Raw genomic sequence first — 5,838 nt, 5'->3', positions numbered from 1 at the left:
AGCCAAGAACAGCATGTCACCCAGAATGAATTCTGGCTGTGGCAGAAAATGGCCTACACAGAGAGATGTCTGGCATTTGGTAATACCTGGGTGAGAGCTTTCCAAGCTCTTATGAAGTATATGATGCATAAGGTCCATTTCTAAATACTAGAAACATCTTGCTGTGAAAACACATAAAGTCCATAGTTAAGATAATGATGACATGCAGATAAACACGTGGCAATGTAACCACCAGTCTTTTTCAATGGCCTTGCACATGGCTGTTACTGTACTGCTGAAGTCCAGTGTCAGCAGTTTATGTTTCCCCATTGTGTCATCAGCCCAATTCAAAGTACCGTCAAAATTACATCTGGAGGTGCTAACAGGAAAATAATCTGAGTAAATCCACATTTGCCATCTCAACTTCCAAAGATTGGTCATCAAACAGTGTGTTTCTGTCTTTCTATATTGGCTGTCATCTTTACTAAACTATAGGGGTCTGAGGTTTGTAGAGTGGATATCACAGAGTTCTGGTTGTCCTTGTGAGGTTTGATATGATAAACTTTTTCAAAGAAAGTATGCCTGATTACAGAAATGAGTATTGTCCCCTGACAATCCACATAGAATTCTGGGGCATTCTTCTCTTTACATTTAATAATAGCTTCTGCTAAACTTGTAATGTTCTGTGGGATTGTATCACTTCTTCACCTTCTTGCTCACTTCCCACCTTCTTGCTCAGAGCTCCAATGGGCTCAGAGCAATGTTTGGAGTGCCAATCACCCTGAGCTCAATCTTGCTCTGAACATCATCTTCTCTGAGCTCCATCTTACACTGAGAAGCACCTGCTGCAAGCTCCATCTTGCTCAGAGCTCCATCTGCTCCAAGCTCCATCTTGCTCGAAGTGCCAATCGCTCCAAGCACTGTCTTGCTGTGAGCAACATCTGCATAGACATTCATCTTACTCAGACCTCCATCTAGTCAGAGATCCATCTACTTTGAGCTCCATCTTGCTGGGAGTTCCAATCACTCCAAGCCCCATCTTGCTGGGAGCTCCAATCACTTCTAGCTCCATTTTGCTCTGAGCACCATGTGGTCAGAGCTCATCTTACTCTGAGCTACATGTGCTCTGAGCTCCACCTTGCTTAGAGCTGTAATCACTGTGGGCTCCATTTTGCTCTGAGCTCCAACTAAAACCAAGCAACATCTCCTCCAAACTCCATCTTGCTTACAGCTCCTTTTTTGCTCAGAGCTCTATCTGCTCTGAGCTGCATCTTGCTCAGAGCACCAATCGCTCAGAACAATGTTCAGAGTGCCAATCACTCTGAGCTCCCTCTTGCTCTGAGCACCATCTGCTCTGAGCTCCATCTTACACCAGCAACTTCTGCTCCAAGTTCCATTTTGTTTGGAGCTCCTTCTTGCTCAGAGGTCTATCTGATCTGAGCTCCATCTGGTTCAGAGATCCAATCACTCCAAGCTCCATCTTGCTCTGAGCACCATCTGCTTGAAGCTCCATCTGCTCCAAGCTCCATCTTGCTTAGAGCTCCCATCACACTGAGCTCCATTTTGCTCAGAGCTCCATTTGCTCCAAGCTCCATCTTTCTCAGAGCTCCAATCACTCCAAACTCCATCTTTCTCTGAGCACCATCTGCTCTGAGCTCCATTTTGCTCAGAGCTCCATCTTGCTCTGAGACCATAGGCTTGGAGCTCCATCACACTCTGAGCAACATCTGCTCTGAGCTTCATATTAATTGGAGCTCCATCTCACCTGGAGCTCCATCTGCTCTGAGCTCCATCAACCTTGGAGCTCATCTTGCTCAGAGGTCCATCTTGCTTTGAGCACCATCTGCTCTACATATGTTTATAGCAGCACTATTCACAATGGTAAAGACTTGGGACCAACCCATATGCCCATCAATGATAAGACTGGAAAAAGAAAATGTACTACATATACATCATGGAATACTACACAGCCATAAAAAGGTATGAGATCAAGTCCTCTGCAGGGACAGGGATGAAGCTAGAAGCCATTATCCTCAGCAAGCTAACACAGGAACAGAAAACCAAACACTGCATGTTCTCACTCATAAGTGGGAGCTGAACAATGAGAACACATTTTAATACTATTATGCCCTCTGAAAATGGTCTCTGTTTCTCTTAACAAAGGATATTTATACTTTGTAATTTTTTTCTCTCTAAAGGATTGTGGCTTCTTCTGTCTGTGCCAGTCTAAGGTACAGGTTGACTACCTCACTTTGAAATGACCCACCCCATGTCCACACATGGTTGGTCCCTCCTGTAAACTGTTTGTTCACAGACTGTTACCACCTGTGGGTCATTTGACGGGAGATGACCTCACATAGCAATGCACCAGGCAAATCACCAACTGAAAGGATCACTGAAACAACATGTGTTTGCTTATTTCGAAGAATGAACAGGAGTCAGTTGAAGGTGATTAAGTCAGCAACATCTTAAGGTGATGTCAGTAACATCTTAGATGACCAAGAATAATCCTGTGGGCCCCAAGAACATATGACAATATGGACTACACCAGCAAAAATCTCACCCATCAGACAACGGCAAATGACGCTGTGGCTCAAATGTTAAATGTCCTCTCTTGATGTGTGAAAGCACATGACCAGCAGGAGGCAAAAATATTAGGGAAACAAAGGCTTTGTTGCATATCTGTGGACTTCAGTCTCCAGTGAGACACTCAGAGCCTACATCTCCTCTGTTACCACTGCTGTTTTTATAGCACAGAACATTTCCATATATGTTTCATTGCACAAGAAACGTTTCGACAAACATACATCTGATAAAAGGCTGTCTTCAAAATGTCTAAGCAACTAACATTACTTACTAGCAAAAACACAAAAGAGAAACTAATAACCAAACAAAACCTGAATAGACATTTCTACAAAAAAGACATAACATTGAAAACAAGTTTTAAAACTTGAATAACATCACAAACCATGAGAAAGATATAAATCAAAACAACACACATATCATCTCACTATAATTCAAATGGATATCAAAGTGATAAAATATATTAAAAGAGACACAAATGCTGGTGGAAATTTCCAGAGAATAACTCGTTTGGTAAGAATGTCAATTAGTATACAGTTGGGCACAGTGGCTCACGCCTGTAATCCCAGCATTTTGGGAGGCCGAGGCGGGTGGATCACGAGGTCAGGAGATCGAGACCATCCTGGCTAACACGGTGAAACCCTGTCTCTACTAAAAATACAAAAAATTAGCTGGGCATGGTGGTGGGTGCCTGTAGTCCCAGCTACTCAGGAGGCTGAGGCAGGAGAATGGCGTGAACCCAGGAAGCGGAGCTTGCAGTGAGCCGAGATCGTGCCACTGCACTCCAGTCTGGGCAACAGAGCGAGACTCCGTCCAAAAAAAAAAAAAAAGAATGTTAATTAGTATACATACTACAGAAACCAGTTGGAGGTTCCTCCAAAAATTAAACCTACAACTACCACTTCATCTAACAATTCTACTACTAAGTACACTTTCAGTGCAAAAGAAATCAGTTTATGCAAAGGTATCAGCCATCCTAGTGGACTGCAGCACTATTCACAATCACCAAGATTAGGGAAGAAACTTACCTGCCCATCCACAGATGAGGGATAAAGTAACTGTGGGGGACGCACACAAACAGAATAGTCTTCAGCCAGAAAATCAAAGTGAAATTTCATCATTTGGAGCCATACTGTTGAACCTGGAGGACAGCATGGTAAATGACCTAAACCAGGTAGAGAAAGAAAACATTGCCACATCTCACTCATGTAGAACCCAAAATAAAAGGCTTTATTGCAATAGATCTAGAGAGCACAACAGTGGTTTCCAGAGATTGGAGGGAAGCAGGGGCATGGGCAGGATCAGAAATAGGTACAAAATTACACTTAGATGAGAGGAATGGATTGTTCCTCTCTGTTCCACAGCACAGTGACCAAAGGTTAACAAAACATCACACTTTTTCACAAAATCTGGAAAAGAAGATTCCAAATGTTTTCACCACAAAGAAATTAACAACTGTTTGTGATAACAGAGACTCTAAATATCCTGATTTAAACATTCCTCTGTGTGTGCATTAACCAAAATGCCCCACTCTAACTCTCCCCATTGTATACTTTTACTACATGGCCAACCTTTTAAAAAATATGTAAATATGCAATGCTAAAATTCATGCAGACCACAAACACCCTGAATTTCTAAAGCAATCCTGAGAAGTCCAAACTACATGGTTGTGTCACACTTCCTGATTTTAAATTTCATGGAAAAGCTAGGGACCCCATTTCACACACAGCAGTGGAACAGATTAGAGGACCCAGATGTAAACCCACACCCCTAACACCATCTGATCTTCAAAAAAATCCACAAAAATAAGCTTTGGAGAAAGGACTCCCTCCGCTCAATAGATGGTGCCAGGATAAACTGCTAGCCAGTTGCAGAAGAAAAACATGGGCCCGTGTCTCACCCTGTACAGAAATCAACTCAACATGAATGAAAGATGTAAACGCAAGACCTCAAACTATGAAAAGCCTGCAAGAGAACTGGAAATACTCTTCTTGACAGAGGATTTGGCAGAGCGGCTATGCCTAAGACCCCAAAAGCAAGTGCAACTAAAACAATTATTGACAAGTGGGGCCTAATATACAAAAGAGCTGCTGCACAGCAGAAGAAGTTACCAACACAGTAAACAGACAGCCTACACAATGGAGGAAAATGTTCCCACATACGCATCTGATAAAGTCTAATATCCAGGATCTACCTCAAATACATTAAGCAAATAAATCAGAAAAACAAAAACTCAATGAAGAAAGGGTAAGGGGCATGAAAACATGCATCTCAAAGAAGGTTTACAGCAACCAGACAAGACAACATTTCTTTACCTCAGGAATCATCAGAGAAATGCAAAGCAAAAGGCCCATGAGATAGTATTTCACACATTCTGATGAATGACAATTATGACACAGTCCACAAGAATGAACACCAGCAAGGCAGAGGAGGAGGGATGCTGGTCTGCTGTTGGTGGCAAACTAGTTCGGACGCCATGGAAAGCAATGTGGGGATTTCTCAAATAACTTTCTCGACATCACTAAACCTCACAAAAAAATGTCCATGAAAACCACACTAAGATTCTGTCTCATTCCACTCAGAATGAGTGCTACCAAAAGCAAAACAGTTTTTGAAGGTGACATCCAGTGTAGACTTACAGAAAGGTAACACTTAAACACTATTGGTGGGGATGTAAATTAGTATACACACTATGAAAAACAGCTAGAGGTTTCTGAAAAAATTCACAGTACAACTACCATGTCAGCTAACAGCCCCACCACTGGTTCCACATTTAAAGCAGTTGAAGTCCCTAGGTTGAAGACAGCTATCTGCCTTCCCATGAGTACTAAAGCACTCTTAACTGTGGCCAAGTAGAGAACCAACCTACCTGTTCAAACACAGCTGCAGGGATGAGGAAACTGCTGTACAGATACACCACGGAATATGTTTCAGCCATAAACCTTTGGGAAATCCTGCCATCTGCAGCCACATGAAGAAACCTGAAGAACATGAGGTCCGAAGAATAAGCCTGGTAGAGAAAGTCCCATGCCACGTGATCTCAGGCATGTAGACTGAAAAAAGCTTTATCTTCTAGAAGTAGAAAGTTCAATAGGGCTTACCAGAGGCTGCTGGGGAAGTGGAGGCGGTCTCAGAAGGAATCAGTGATGGGGTACAAAGTTACTCTCAGATGAGAGTGATCAATTCTGGTCTTCTATTCCACAGCAGGGTGACTAGCCTTAACACAAATGTATCATATGTTTCAAAGTAGCTAGAAGGAAAGATTCTGAATGTTGT

The 5,838-nt window shown here is 42.5% G+C and overlaps 1 long non-coding RNA gene across 1 annotated transcript; it reads right to left on the bottom strand.

Moving 5' to 3' along the window:
• Window positions 1-3,613: 3,613 nt before the first annotated feature.
• Window positions 3,614-5,828, bottom strand: LOC115833925. The gene is made up of 3 exons (XR_004029128.1): window positions 5,664-5,828; window positions 5,432-5,543; window positions 3,614-3,727 (listed from the first exon to the last, which is right to left on the bottom strand). It is a non-coding gene; the product is annotated as an uncharacterized LOC115833925 (long non-coding RNA).
• Between the last annotated feature and the right edge of the window lie 10 nt (window positions 5,829-5,838).

Source organism: Nomascus leucogenys, unplaced genomic scaffold, assembly GCF_006542625.1.
Source record: "Nomascus leucogenys isolate Asia unplaced genomic scaffold, Asia_NLE_v1 000643F_141036_qpd_obj, whole genome shotgun sequence".
NCBI lineage: Eukaryota > Metazoa > Chordata > Mammalia > Primates > Hylobatidae > Nomascus > Nomascus leucogenys.
The sequence above is the reverse complement of the archived record's forward strand: the minus strand, read 5'-3'. Positions and strand labels throughout refer to the sequence as shown.